Below are 14,322 nucleotides of genomic sequence, written 5' to 3'. Positions count from 1 at the left end.
AACTTAGGATATCAGGTCCATTGATAAACTTTGATTCCCCAGTCTTTTTAAGAAGCTGAAGTCCTGCCCCAACTGATTTGGCTCAGTGGACAGAGAGTCAGCCTGTGTACTGAAGGGTCTCAGGTTCCAATCCAGTCAAGGGCATGTACCTTGGTTGTGGGCACATCCCCAGTAGGGGGTGTGCATGAGGCAGTTGATTGATGTTTCTCTCTCATCGATATTTCTAACTCTCTATACCTCTCCCTTCCTCTCTGTCAATAAATCAATAAAATATATTTTAAAAAGAATAGAAATAGGAGCACTCTTCTACATTTTTTTTTAAAAAAGAAGTCGAAATCCTTCAGAAAACGTTGCTATGAACTGGTCCAGAGCCTAACGGCATATAGGAAAGCTTACCAAGGGTGGTGATCAGGACACGTTTCCTTGGTGCTGCTTTGATGATGTCATCCACATGCAGCGTCCCCTCTGCTGCTTCAGCTGTACTCAGAAGAACCTGCCACTTCACTTGGACACTGTCTGTGATACCCAGCATTGCCAACACCAATAGCACCTTCCTTCATATCCAGTCCAGCAGTTGTATTGCCTTCACAATGGGCAGCTCAAAGCTGTGCCACCAGATCTGCACTGTCACAACCTGTGTTGTCAGGTATAACAGTAAGCAACATTCTCAGTGCTTGAGCCTAAGAATCCATTGCAACAGCTTCTTTACCTGGTGTTTTATTGGCAGCTTTGACACAGCATGAGCCATCAGCAGCTCAGAACAGCCTCCTCTATAAACTGTTCTAGAAGCTTTCACAGTGTGTGCAAGAACACAAAGGGCATCATGCAAAGATCTTTCTGCTTCATCTAAAATGTGCTGAGTGGCATCACGAAGAACAATAATGTGATCATCACCAAGGGCTACCCCAGAAACATGAATGAGTGTGTCTTCTCCAATCATGACTTCCTCAATGAGCTTGCAACTTCCAAGCTTCACTATTTCTGGGTGGTCAAAGGTAGATGCAATTTCACCACCTGTGACAAGAGCCAGGCATTCTACATGTTCAATAGCCATATCCCAGCAGCCCCAAAAAGCAGCTCAGGATAATTAGAAATTTATTTCCTGTTAATAAAGCATGCTTAAAAATACGTTCAACTTTCTCCTTAATTTTTTTTCCTTTTCTGATTGTTTTATTTCAGCAACCTTTGCTGTATAATTAACCTTTATATGGGAACCAAATATCTTTACTTTGTCTGTATTCATACCAGTATTTGCAATAAGAATTTTAGCATTTCCAATTTCTTTTGGTTGATTAACTCCAATTTTTTATCCAACAGAAAGCCTTTGTCTAAATAGGAATCCACCAGACTTCCTCCTAGCTTGTTGATGACATGAATTGCCTCCAGATTACCAGAGCCCTTCAATCAGAGAACAGTTTCTACAGCTAAATTTGTAGAGTGATCTTTGTGATGAGTAAGAAGTTTTAAGGATAATGTTGTTCCTGCAATGTTCACTAAATCTTGGCGGGATTTATCTTCATCAGAACCATGATCAACTGCCAAATTGAACAGATCATGTCTTGCTGCCTTTGTGGCTTCTCTCCAACCCGCAATGATGGTCTGAAGATGAGTCTTTTTTGAAATTAAATATTCTGCTTCTGTTGGTCATTCTGCTGCTAAAATAGAAACAGAGATAGTGCCATCTCCTACTTCATCATCCCAAACCCTTGACATATCAACTAACACTTCAGCTGCTGGATTATCAACACCAATGTTTTTTTTAGGATAGTTGCAGCATCATTGGTCACCATAAGAGAGGCATTCCCTCCACTGCTTCCCAGGATTGTGTCCATGCCTTTGGGTCCCAAGGTGCTCTAGACGAAGTCTCCCATAGCGATGGACCAATAAAGGAAGACGGACAAGCTGTCTCTGCTCTCTCTTCATCAGCACCAGCCTGGAAGATGTTGACAGGTGCCAGGGAAAGGGACGCCATAGTTCCAAAGAGTTGGCCACTCATGCTTCACCCTCTCAGCTCTCAACCTGGATCCCAGGGGAGAGAAGACAGATGTGACACCACAGGCTCTGCGCAGGGAGCGGGGCCTTGGCCGCTCACATTGGAAGGGTTGACCTCCATTTTCTCATGTGACCACATCTGACTTTTCCCACAGGGTCTATCACTATCACTCCAATGTGATCAGTGTCCCTCCACAGTTGCTAATTTTCACAGCGTCACAGCTCATTTCCCCAGTATACTAACTCCTTCCTTCCTGGGAATGAGATCATCTGAGTAACCCACACAAACCCACATACACATAGGCACACCTGGTGTATTTCCTTCTCTGTGCTCAACAGTGTGTACCAGTCTTCATTCAGACACAACTTCACCCTCTGGCCAGGTAAGACCCGGAACATCTATAAATACCAAGGGACCGGGGACCCTGAGGAGAACAGCCTCACCTGCTCTGGATGTCAGGTGCTCTCCCCTCTTTGACCCTGGGCCAGGCCAGCCCCCATGTCCAGGTTCTCACCAAAGGCCCGGTGTGTTCTCTTTGAGCTGCTCTCGGAGGCTCTTCAAGGAGCTGCATCCAGGAGTTAGAGTTTATGACTTAATCATCCAACAAGATTATTGACCACCTAGGTGGTAAGACTTTGCACTCAAGAATTTATTCATGGAAAAACGGAGGAAATAACCTTTTAAAGGCTAAAAGGAATGGATGAAATTCACTCCCTGCAGAGCTGGGCCCACTTCCTCGTCTCCCAGAGTGAGGAGGGCTGTGATGTCCTCTCCATTGCGACTTACTCATATGATTTTGAGCACAGTCCTAGAATTCATAAGCACGAGGTCTCAGGAGCTGTATTTAAGGGGCCCGTTTCCTGGACAGGGAACTGTCCTCTGTCCATGGTAAGTTGGTCCCCTGTGCTCACCGCGCCCTGAAGCTGCACTGCCCACAGTCAGGGACGGTCCCCCACAAATATCAGAAAACATGTTCCCTGAGCTAAACAGGCACTGCTGTTCTGCATGGTGGACAGTCCAGGATGCTGAGTGCACACCAGGCCATGTAACAGCACCTCCCACATGCAAGCTGAGGGCCTGGCACGAGAGGCCTGGGCTGCGGAGGGTTATGTTCCTCAGGTTCTCCCCCAAGGCTGCTGCCTGAGGCCCAGGGAGTCCTTGCAGAGAACCACGTGCATACAAGTAGCAGGACTGGGGCTGCCACTCTTTCAGAAACGCCAGGGAAGGCTTCCCTGTGGCAGACATGCCTGCCTTGTCTCAGGAAGCTGGTTCAGACACATGTCCTCAGACTGTGAGGCTCAGAACAACCACTAGGAGGCACTGTCATCTCCACAATCCTGTCCCAGGGTGTCTCCTGGGGGTTTTATGTGCAACCTGCACTGGAGAACCTTAAAATTCCCATTTTTCGTCCTGGCAGAGTGTGTCTACCACTATTCACAGACAAGCTAATGTGCAGACCATCCGTGTGCCCCTGAGTCCTAGCCCAGGCACCCTGGTCCATCCTCCCTCCCCATGTGACCACAGGGAGGGAGGAGCCCCCTGTCAGCTCAGACAGGTCCTCAGGGAAAGACATGCAAATGGGGTGCCTCCCCTGCTCATGAAAGCCTGCCAGGCTGGGTCTCTGCAGACCCTGGAGAGGAGCCTCCTGTGTGAGCCCATCAGTGTCCACACCATGGGGTCTGCACTCATCTGGGCTGCCCTACTCCTCACTGTCAAAGGTGCGTCCCTGTGCATCAGGCTCCTGGGGGCTGGGTGACATGGGGCAGTTCTCAGTCTCCTTCTCTGTTTGCAGGTGGCCTGTGCCAAGTTCAGCTGGTGGAGTCTGGGGGAGGCTTGGTGCCACCCGGGGGGTCTCTGAGCCTCTCCTGCAAAGCCTCCGGATTCACCTTCACTGACTATGAAATGCACTGGGTCCGCCAGGCTCCAGGGAAGGGGCTGCAGTGGGTGGCAGGAGTGAGTCAACCAACTGGAAAGAATCAGTGGTATGCTCCAGCAGTTCAAGGAAGATTCACGATCTCCAGGGACAACCCTACCAGCACAGTCTTTCTAAAAATGACCAAGCTGACATCTGAGGACACTGCCGTGTATTACTGTACAAGAGGCACAGTGAGGGGAAGTCAGTGTGAGCCCTGACACAAACATCCCTGCAGAGAGACTAAGACCACCAGGGAACGCTCACACCAGCAGGTCACACTTCTCTACTCTTGGGCAGGTGGAGAGGGGCACTGGAAGACTTCCTATGGTGATGGGTATTTTCCTAGCCTCTCCATGTTGTTTTCTGGTCCCAGGAAAAAGCATGTCTTGTTCTTTCAATCTCTAAGTTCTCACATCATTGCTGGGACCAGGAAGGAGAAGGAACACTGTGTTTGCAGGTGAGTGATGAGCAGTCACTAGAGATTCCCTTCACCAGTTCCCTACAGGACCTTCTCCATGAGCAGATCAGCCTGACTATCCTCACTGTCCCTGATGGGGACACATTTCCTTCAAAGGGAAACAGCACTGACATCAGTGCCCTCGGGTTTAAGCTCACACTCTCTGGCCCAGCTGGTGTGGCTCCCTGGTTGAGAGTTGACCTATGAACCAGGAGTTCCCGGTTCAATTCCCAGTCAAGGCACATCCCCAGATGATCCATGATTCTCTCTCATAATTGATGTTTCTATCTCTCTCTCCCTTACTCTCAGAAATGAATAATAATATATTTAAAAAATAAGCTCACATTTCTCTGTCTTCAGACTGGTATACACTGTCCCTACATGGCCCCTTCCCTCAGACAGGCACTCCCATGCCCCTGTGATCTTCAATGTAATGTTAGTCATCAATGCACACTGCCCTGACCTGCAGGGCACGCATCGTGGGTACACCGCACCAAATCCTGCAAAGGAATGAGAGGATAGGAGACGCGAAGAAGTGGAGGCAAGACAAAGTTCTGATCAAGCCTCAATTTTATTCTTACAGCGGGTAGTATTTATGTTGGTGGGCAAAGGGGGGTCCATGGGATTAGCCTATCATTAAGGATGTAACAAAGGCTCTGGAATGTCACAGCTATGCGCTTATCAGCGGAGATGTAGCAGCTTATCAGCTGAGATGTAGCAGGTTTGTGCTAAGGGTGAGGGTATGTTATCTTTTAAGTCCAGGCCAAACCGGGAGTTGGCTTGGAGGAGCCATAAACCTATTATGTTGTAAACTGGAGATGTATATGTGATTTATAATGGCTCCCAACAATTCCTCCCTTACCATTTAGTTAAGGGTGGGCATTAACCGACTGGGGGAGTAGTGACCTGGTTCCTCCCATGAGATCAGCAGATCTCACCTCTGGTGGCTCTTGGTATCTTTTGGGGAGGAGAGGCAGAGCCAACAATTATATATGTATGGATACCAACCTCTATGCAAACCAGGTGTGCTCACAGAGAAATCCAGAGGCGGTCGAGAAAATTTTGATTTTCTGTTTTGACCTTCCCTTGCAGTGCTTTGCCCTGCACCCAGACGGTACCCATACCATACCTCTATATAGAGTGTAGGTAAGCATTCCTCTGGCTTTATGCTGTCCCCGTGGGGAGGGAGCTCTGGCAATCATTATAATCACATTTTCGGTCTATAATAGCTAAACGGTGGTAGTGAACCTGAATGGGTTTGGCCAGGATGCTATCAATTTGCTGTTTGACAAAACTTGTCAGTTTCTTAAAAGCCCATGGACCAAAGGTTAAAATTAACAGTAAGCTGACAAGGGGGCCAAGTGCAGGAAGCAGGTAGGGGAGTAGGCCATTGAGTCCGCTCCAAAGGGGGTTTTCGAACGGCTCTCTTCGCCTTTTCACCAGGTCTTCCTGGAGTTTTCTTATCTTGTCTTCAGACGATTCCAGATTTGTTGGCATAAAAACAGCAGCGTTCCTGTAGGGCTAAACATATTCCTCCCTGCTCTGCTGTAAGTAAATCTAATCCTCTTCTATTTTGTAAAACTACTTCTGCTAAGGAGTCAATTTGGTCTTGGAGATCATTGATCTAAAGGGTAGACTGAGGGTACAATTATTATTAGAAATGATGTTACTGATGTCATCTGGAATGACAAGGGGCATAGGTGTACCTAGGGTCATGCATAGCCAACAGTTTTCTGCAAGGGATGGATTGGAGGCATTTAAAGCACGGAGTGTGGCTTCTAAGATATCAGAGGTTTGGGTGTCTAGATCTACTCCTCGTGATTTAGGTAAGGCTAAAGTGGTATAATGATGGAGGTCTTATATAAAAATTGTAAAAGTTTATCTTTTAATAGGTGACAACTAAGTTCCCCTGAATATCCATTTAACCCAAATTGCCAATTTTAAGTCAGTTTGAAATAGCATTTATTCTTTTAACTTTACTTGTTCTAAGTTATGGACAGTAAATGACCTTAATTAAATTTCTGGTATCAGTTTTTAGGTAAATTTACATAAACTTTGTTTAAGGAGACAAAACACAAATTATTTAATTTAGCTTTTGAGGCCCAATATATTGATTTTTAATTTTAGTTAGGCATCTGAAGGAAACCTTTTTATTTCCTTCCAGACAGCTTTCTTTCTCACACAAGCAACAAATGTAACAAGTAAATTTAGTATTTAGTAAACTTTTGATTCACAAGGGACAAATGCTGCCCCACCTCCAGCCTAATTTAAAATGCAGCGGCGAGGAGCTTTTGTTATTTCAAATTACATCTTAAAATTCCACTGCTGTATTTTAAGAAATATTAAACAAAATTACTTGTTTTGCCCTTTCTCAGAGGCAAAAACTTAAAATATATTTATTAATTTATATTTGATAAAGCTTTCTATGTGATTTCAAGTATATTAAATTGGCTTTATTAAAAAACCTTTAAGAAGAGAGAATAAACTTTTGAAAACATTTCAGGGCCCATGAAATGTCCCAAAGTCATTCCTTGATTATAGTTTTGAAATCCAACTTGAAAGACCACCAAATATATATGTGTATATATATGATTTAAAGATTATATACCTTTTATAATTATTAAGAGATATCAATTAAATTTAAACTGATCTTTATATTTAAAAATTTCGGTTGGGATTACAGAATTTATCCTCTTTTTTAATCAGATCAATGAGTAACATATTTTGAATTCTAATTATTTCAGAAAAAACGAAAATTTTCTTAAAGATAAATTTTTACTTTTTTAGGCATTTAGCTATTATAATTATACAATTTTTCCCAATTCAATCCGAATCTTAAAACTTTTAGCTGGCAAGTCAAATATTCAGCATTTCTCAATCAGTAACATTTTTAGGAATAAACTTCAAAAAATGCAGGACATAATCAACCAACAGATTTAATTCTGTTCTTTAGATTTTGTACGAAGTACACTTAGATCTTATTTAATTCAGTATTATGTCACTTCAAGATACCTAGGTATAAACTCCAAGGTCTTAAATTTCACAGCAGATTTGGAAAACCACACTTGAGGCTGGCAAGGCAGGCCTGGCCCAGCCTTTGATTTTAAAACGACCATAATTTTTCCTCTGGGGAAGGCCAACAAAAAAGGTTGTAGATACATTGCTTTCTGCCCCTTGCTAGTCGTGGGAAGTTTCAATATTGGCCTGGGGGAGGAAGGGGGGGGTTGTTTTCCCTGGAAGAGTAAATTGACCACATTCTTTAAGAATTTGCTACATGTGGGAAGCAACTAGCCCCTTTTCTCATTAGAAATGTTTTGGCCAGCCTTTTCAATTAACAAAGGGCCGGTTTTTTACCGGGCTACTTAGATTTTTATAATTAATATAGATCAATAATTCTTGAGATTCAAATCTAAATTATTATTTTAAGGCAGTTATTTTGGTAACTTTTCTATAACAGACAATTTTACTAAATTTCTCTGAGGCTTTTAAGATTAACTTTGGAACAGGCTTTATTAACATTTCAAAAATCACTCTTTATTATGGAAATATACCAATCTTATTGTTAGAACCAGCCTGCATTTCTTCCCTGGCTCAAATATGCCATTTTTCTTAGGAAATAATCAGTCTTGGGTTTTATTCTGTACATTTGTAAAGAGATTTTTAGCTCAAAACTCTATCTAAATGTCCAAAAACAGGACAGTTGCGCGCATTAGTTTTAAGCCAGCTTTTCTCTTTACACGTGAACAGAAATCCCAGACGCATTTTCTAAATTTTGTAAAACTTTTTTAATTACGAGAAGGAGATTTCAAATTTGAATACTGGGGAGGAGGCGTCCATATAGGATCGCCATGTGTTCCTTTTTCCTTTCCCCTACATATCCTGCTTTGGGGGAAGTTTTAGCAAATGACTCAGATGGCGTATTTTTCCCAAAGTCATGCTTAATCGAAAAAGACTTTTTAAATTTTTTCCTATTTTGCTTTCTAAAGTCATGGCTAGCACCCAAGGTTATCTTAGCCAAAGTTTGGTTGTCATAAGATGTTCTAAAATAAAGAAGCCTTTTAAATCTTTCTTTTTAACAATCTTCGTGCTCAGAGGGACTCCCTGAGTCCTTCAAGAAGCCTTTTGAATCTTTCTAACCCTAAATCCTCACACCTTGAGGGACTCCCTGAGTCCTGTAAGAAGCCTTTTAAATCTTTCTTTTTAACCCTAAATCTTCACACCTTGAGGGACTCCCTGAGTCCTTAAAGAAACAGGTCATGAGAACTCAAAGCCTGACCCATGTCTTAGCCTCTTCCACATAAGCCTCCGGGACGTATAAGCCCTGTACCAGGTCAGCCCAGGAGTCGACAAGGAGACGAACCAACGAGGAAGATGCCAACCATCACCTCAAAAGAGAGGCCCCTGTTCACGTGTCATAGGTCTGGATGTTGAAATTCTCTGCTGAGACTACTTCAGTCCTGTTTATGCCACAGGTGTGTTTTCCTACGTAAGCAACCGGTTGGTATAATCCGCCAACTCGGACCCCTAGATCAGAGCTCCCCAGATCGAAACTTGTTTTCAAGTGCCTTCCTTGGAGCTGCTTCCGCAGCCCACTCCTCCTACGTAAACAGCCGGTTGGTATAACCCGCCAACTCGGACCCTTGTGAGGCAGGTAACCTGCTAGGACCCTCAGGCATTCACCAGTCGGGAGTCAGGCACCCCATGAGTGCTCACAAGGTGGACGGCCTGCGTTTTTAAGTAGGCAAGGAGTTTTCCCGGAGTAACACTGACACAAGTTCGGTCTAGTTTACTTCTAATTTTGGGTGGACGGTTTAAGCTTTAAAGTAGGCAAAAACACTTACTTCAGAGTCTCAGTTGGAGTCCCCACTTTCTCAGAAAGACCACTAAGACAAGGTGAATGCAGGGTTTTTGGAAGGAGTCAACCACGTGGAACGAAACCAAGGGACAAGCCTGAGTGATTCGGAGTTCTCTCCGCCGAAATCGGGTACCTTTCACTCTTCCCCGAAACGACAAGAGAGTGCTCAAAGTGGACTAGAGGCAGGAGACAAGGAGGGAGGCAATGAGGAAAGAGAATGCCTATCCAAAATAAATGCGTTCACTTACCAAAGCAACAGGTCTGACTCGCAGAGCAGGTAAGCAAAGCGGCGACCAGGAAAAAAGCAGGCTGACTCACAGGGCGATCCCAGTGGCGCCAAGGGGACATCCGGCAGGACAAAAGGTGAACGTTCCTAAGGAGGATTGGAGAGCGGAGACCGCATTGGGCGCCAGTTTATGCCCCGACCTGCAGGGCACGCATCGTGGGTACACCGCACCAAATCCTGCAAAGGAATGAGAGGATAGGAGACGCGAAGAAGTGGAGGCAAGACAAAGTTCTGATCAAGCCTCAATTTTATTCTTACAGCGGGTAGTATTTATGTTGGTGGGCAAAGGGGGGTCCATGGGATTAGCCTATCATTAAGGATGTAACAAAGGCTCTGGAATGTCACAGCTATGCGCTTATCAGCGGAGATGTAGCAGCTTATCAGCTGAGATGTAGCAGGTTTGTGCTAAGGGTGAGGGTATGTTATCTTTTAAGTCCAGGCCAAACCGGGAGTTGGCTTGGAGGAGCCATAAACCTATTATGTTGTAAACTGGAGATGTATATGTGATTTATAATGGCTCCCAACAGCACACAACCCACTTCATATATTCATCTGAGGTGAGCGTTCTTCCATGTCACCTAGGACACATCCCAGACAAGTGGCCTGAAGCTGCAATCAGCCCCCTGCTGAGCGAACCAGTCATGAACCAGGATAATACCAGGTAACTCAATGCTACTGACAGACAGGCCTGTGCAAGATGAGGGCACAGCCAACACAGAGCACTTCTAACAGCAAACCCATCTTATGTCAGACACTCCACCATCTGTAGGAGATCACAGGGCACAAGCTCCTGTGATGGGCTGGGTGGGATGGTGAGCCCAATGCCACGGTGTCCCCAGTGACCAGAGCTTGTGTAGACAATGAGATATCTGTGAAGGTGAAAGTCACAGCACAGACACAAAGCAGAACTGGGAGAGGAATCCTCAGCTGGAATAACTTCAGAGAAAACTCAAAGTTTAGTAAATGATGGTAAGAGAAGTGTTTATTTAAGAAATTGAAAAAGGGAAAGAAAATGTGTACTTCCATTGAGTGTAACTCAACACAGATGAAAACTAATGATTTCCTGGCCTTTCTTTCTTATAAAAATACTAGAGGCCGGTGGACAAAAATTTGTGCACTGGGGGGGGGAGGGGGGAGCCCTCAGCCCGGCCAGCGCCCATTTACAGTCCAGGACCCCTTGGGGGATGTCCACCTGTTGGCTTAGGTCCACTCCCTGCTGGATCAGGCCTAAGCTTGCAGTCAGACATCCTTCTGGCAGCCAGAGAGCCCTCGAGGGATGTCCAACTAAAGGCTTAGGCCCCCAAGGGATCGGGCCTAAACCTTTAGTTGGACATTCTTAGTGCTGCCACGGAGGTGGGAGAGGCTCCTGCCACCACCTCTACACTGGCCAGCCATGAGCCAGCTTCTGGCTGAGTTGCACTCCCCATATGGAAGTGTTTTGACCACCAGGGGGCAGCTCCTGCATTGAGCGTCTGCCCCCTGGTGGCCAGTGTGCATCATAGCAACCGGCCATTCTGCCGTTCAGTCAATTTGGATATTAGCCTTTTATTATTATTACTAGAGGCCTGTTGCACAAAGAGATTCGTACAATAGGCCTTCCCTTCTCCTGGCTGCTGGCATCAGTTTTCCTCTGGCACCCGGGACCCAGGCCTTTGCTCCGGCCGGAGCTGCCTTCTGTCCTCTGTCTTTGCGGCCCTGGCCAGAGCTGCCTTCCATCTTCCATCTTCGCAGCTCCAGCTCACCTTCAGTCTTCGCTCCGCCGCTTGGATCCTACGTATGCAAATTAACCGCCATCTTTGTCGGCGGTTAATTTGCGTATCACTCTGATTAGCCAATGGGAGGCGTATCAAAGGTACAGTCAATTACCCTGTTTGTCTATTATTAGATAGGACTAGAGGGCTGGTGCACAAAAATTTGTGCACTCTCGGAGGGGGATCCCTCAGCCCTGCCTGCGCCCATTTGCAGTCCAGGACCTCTTGGGGGATGTCCACCTGTCGACCTAGGCCCACTCCCTGGGGGATCATGCCAAAGCTTGCAGTCAGACATCCTCCTGGCAGCCAGGGAACCCTTGGGGGATGTCTGACTAAAGGCTTAGGCCCCCAAGGGAGCTGTGATGAGGAAGCTGAGGTGAAAGAGGGGCCACGCTGTCCCACCCCGCCACCCTGGGTCAGGTCGCACACGGGACGCCCACTGACCCAGGTCGCAGATAGCAGGCCTGGATGGCAGCAGGGAAGGTGGGATGGTATTGCCCTGCCCTGCCTGCAGTATGCAAATTAGCTGTCATCTTTGTTAGTGATTAATTTGCATATCGTGCTGATTAGCCAATGGGAGGCATAGCGAAGGTATGGTCAATTACCATGTTTGTCTATTATTAGATAGGATATAGGATGTCCCTATTTCCCCCCTTTTGCCCCCTCTACACAGCTCTTGCCCCCCACTTCTCTCTGGCCATCACCATACTATTGTCTGTGTCCATGGGTTGTGCATATATTTTCTTTGGCTAATCCCTTCTTTAAATTCACTTCTTTAAATTTTTATTTCCAGATAAGTGCTTATAACTTCACTATTATATATTTTCTATTATATCATTTAGAATTAAGATATTTTTTAATTGAACACTTGTAAATTTTAGCACAATCTAATAAATTATGCTAGAAGCAATTAGGAGATATTTCATGTAATGCAGATACATTTCAATTAATATTTTATTAATTTTTAATTTTTTAATATTTTAATTTGAAATAATCTCATACATATAAAAAAACTATAAAATACTACAGCATATTATATGTACCCTTCACCCAATTTCTTAGGTGTTAATAATTTAAACATAACCATTATACAACTAACAAAATTTGGAATATATTTTTCTTATAATCTCTTTAATGTTACTTAATCCATTTACTTTGTTTTTGTTAATCTTCACCCAAGGATATTTTTCCATTGAATTTTAGAGAGAGTGAAGGGAAAGGGAGAGACACATTGATTGGTTGCCTCCTGCACATGCTCTGATAGGGACTAGGGATCAAGCCAGCAACTGAGGTACATGCCCTTGACTGGAATCTAACCTGGGACCCTGGAATCAGTCCAAGGGCTAATGCTTTATCCACTGAGCAAAACAGGCTGAAGCTTAATTCATTTACTTTTAATCTACGTGTGTCTTTATATTTAAAGTGGGTTTTGTTTTTGATTCACCCTCATAATCTATATTTTAATTGGTTTTTAATTGGTGCATTTATGCCACTGACTTTCAGAGTGCTTACTGATAGAGTTACTGCCATATCTGGAAGCTTCTGGGGCTGCTGGGGACACCAGCAGCCAGGGACTGATCTGGTCCCAGGCAGCAGGTAGGTGGCTCCTGGGGCTTGCGGGGCCAGCGTGCCTGCGGCCAGGGACTTGATCCGGTCCCGGATGGCAGGCAAGCGGCTTCTGGCATCGCCCATGGGGGCCTGTATGGCGGCTTGCGCTGGCGGCTAGCGCTGGCAGGGTCCCACCCTGCCTGCAGTATGCAAATTAGCCACCATCTTTATTGGCGCTTAATTTGCAAAACAGGCTGAAGCCAATGGGAGGTGTAGCAAAGGTACAGTCAATTACCATGTTTGGCTATTATTAGATAGGATGTTGTTAATGATTTCAGAGAGGAAGGGAGATAGAGAGACAGAGAGAAACATCAATGTTGCGAGAGAATCATCTATCAACTGCCTCCTGCACACCTTCCACTGGGGATTGAGCCTGCAACCCAGGCATATGCCCTGACCAGGTATAAAACCGTGCCCTCCTAGTTCATGGGTCAATTCTCAACCACTGATCCACACCAGGTGGGCTCAGCTTTTTGTTATATTAACTCCACTGTCTAAAAGTACCAACTGCCTGTAATGCACACACAAATTCATAACCACAGAAACTTCCAAATATCAAAGTAACAAGGTACAGCCCATTTTGTAATTAATAAGAAAACTGTACATTTGCAAGAAATCCTCAGGTTCCATGTCCTCACGCTGCTGTGCTCCTCACAGACTAGCCCTAAACTTAACCATGGTCTTCCCATCCCAGCACTCTACTGGACAGAAAAGCACAGGGTCAGGGTGCCCCGAGGCTCAGGGTGACACTAGGACACCATGGCCCCCACAGTCCTGGCCTGAGATGTCTCCTGAGTCGAGGCTCAACAGCAGCCTTTAGTGAGAATCTTCTTTCACATTCCCACCTCCCTCAGGTGTCATCCATTCTTTATCCCTTAGACAGTGAAGGCTGCATGCATACCTGTCTTCAGGCTGCAGTTTCGTTCTCCCTTTCCTTCCTCTGCTTCGGTCTACATGCAGCTCCACAGGCTGCTCCCTTGGGTCAGGAGCCCTTGGCCCTGGCCAATTCTGTCAGCCTCTCCTCACACTCTGAACAGCCTCGATACAGCCTTCATTGTGGTGGCTGTGTCCATCCCCTGAATATTTGTTTCCTGCCATTAGGCATATCTGAGGGGCAGGCCCAACACACCCTGGGCTGTGTCTCCACAGCTGCCTGGCATTTAATGTGCCACATGCCCAGGATCACTTTGATAATCTGGGTGAAAATCCAGTTGGATTGTTAATACTATACAATACAATCCGATGCATTAACCCATGAAATGAGTCACCACCTCTGGGTTCCGCAGGGTCAGAGCCTCCAGGACACCAGGTGCTTTGAGAACAACCAAGGCTGCCCTGCATGTGGTTGTGTCCAATGCATCCACTGCATCCACCTTGGGGCATCCCTAGCCCTGACCTTGGCAGCCAACCAGGACACCTCCCACCAAGGCAGAAGCAACTCCTGACCAGGGCCTCTC

General features: G+C 45.5%; 1 pseudogene; it reads right to left on the bottom strand.

The window, feature by feature from the left end:
- Positions 1–340: 340 nt before the first annotated feature.
- LOC138999331 (T-complex protein 1 subunit beta pseudogene) lies at positions 341–1,972 on the bottom strand (annotated as a pseudogene).
- Positions 1,973–14,322: the final 12,350 nt, after the last annotated feature.

Source organism: Myotis yumanensis, unplaced genomic scaffold, assembly GCF_028538775.1.
Source record: "Myotis yumanensis isolate MYYU_CA2020_CCGP unplaced genomic scaffold, mMyoYum1.0.hap1 SCAF_22, whole genome shotgun sequence".
Classification (NCBI taxonomy): Eukaryota; Metazoa; Chordata; class Mammalia; order Chiroptera; family Vespertilionidae; genus Myotis; species Myotis yumanensis.
Note: the sequence above shows the minus strand (reverse complement) of the source record. Positions and strands in the feature narration are given on the sequence as shown.